The following is a 1,638-nucleotide window of genomic DNA, read 5'->3' as shown; positions in this document are numbered from 1 at the left end:
GAGCTTTTTTTTTCAGTCACAGTTTTTATTGCTGTTATAAACCTCTGCATCTACATTGGGCTTTTGAAGCTCTGTGCAGTTTTTCTTTTTTCTTTCCTATTTTTTTAATTTTAAATATTTGTGGGCTATTATTATTTTTTCTACATTTATTCCTTTTCTTGCTTTTTCTACTGTTGTTTTCCCCTTGTAGTTAATCTTTAACATATATAAATCTTTATGTACCTCTATTTAACTTTACATATCTATTCTTTCTTTCTTTTCTTTCTTTCCTTTCCTCTCAACATATTTGTTAGTTTTATGTTCATTGCTTTATTCCCCAGTTGGCACCTTGCTCTAATTTTGTTTCCCAGTTTGTGCTTTAGTTAATTTTGTTCTGGTAGATGTAATATTTGGTTTCCTTTCTTTGCTGGGTCAATCTTTTGTAGTTTATTTTTGTTGGGCTGTTTTGATTTTGCTTATGGGTGTATATGTGTATATTGTCACACTTTTTGTTGTTACTAAACCTCTGCCTCTATGTTGGGCTTTTGGAGTTCTGTGGAGTTTTCTTTTTTATTCCACTTTATTCTTTCTTCTTCCATTTTTAAAAAATCTTTTTCATAAATTTAATTTTTAATTTTTTAAAAAGCCTACTCTATTTTTCTACATTTATTCCTTTGTTTGACCTTCCTACTGTTCTTTTTCCCTTGAAGTTAATCTTTAATGTATATAATTCTTCTTCATCTACCAATATTTAACTTTGCACATCTACTTTTTCTTTCTTTTCTTTTTTTCCTTTCCTCTCAACATATTTGTTAGTTTTATGTTCATTGCTTTAATCCCCACTTGGTACCTTGCTTTAGTTTTGTTTTCCAGTTTGTATTTTAGTTAGCTTTGTTATTAACTGGTAAATATGATTTTTTATTTACTTTATTCACTGGGGCAATCCATTGTACTTTATTTTTGTTTGACTGTTTTCACCTTGCTCATGGGTGTATATATATGTGTGTATATCCCATTATTTTAATTATTATTTGCCTGATTTTGAAACTGGCATTTGGGGTTCATCTTTGGTGTCTCGTTTTGGGATATTTGTTTTAATCTCACTTAAAGCCTCTTGTGGAGTCTTCATTCCTGACAAGAGATCAAACCCTGAGCCTTTGGAGTGGGAGCACTGACTCCAAGACCCTCGACTACCAGAGAACTAACCCTATGGACTGTCAAATAGTGAGAACTCATGCAAAGGAAACCACTTGAATACAAGACCCAGCATCACCCAACCAACAGTTGCACCCTGTGCAGGACACCTCATGTAAACAAAAAGCAACAAGCACAACAAAAATACAAACTCAATCATCAGCAGACAGGATTAACACCTCACTTAGCCTTGCCCATTAAAGGAAAGACAAACAAGCAATAAAAAACTCAGCACAAATATCACCCTATATGAAGCTTACATAAACCACTGGACTACCTTAGGAGGGCAGAAACCAAAGGAAGAAAGAATTCAAACTTGAAGCCTGGGAAAAGGAGACCTCAAACACAATAAGTTTGAGAAAAAAAAAAAAAGGATAATGAAAAGGCAGAGAAATACTACACAAATGAAGGAGCAAACTAGAAATATAGAAGTCCAAATAAATAAAAAGGAAATAGGCAAATTAC

This window comes from Dama dama, chromosome X (genome assembly GCF_033118175.1).
Source record: "Dama dama isolate Ldn47 chromosome X, ASM3311817v1, whole genome shotgun sequence".
Taxonomy (NCBI): domain Eukaryota; kingdom Metazoa; phylum Chordata; class Mammalia; order Artiodactyla; family Cervidae; genus Dama; species Dama dama.
This window is presented reverse-complemented; position numbering follows the sequence as displayed.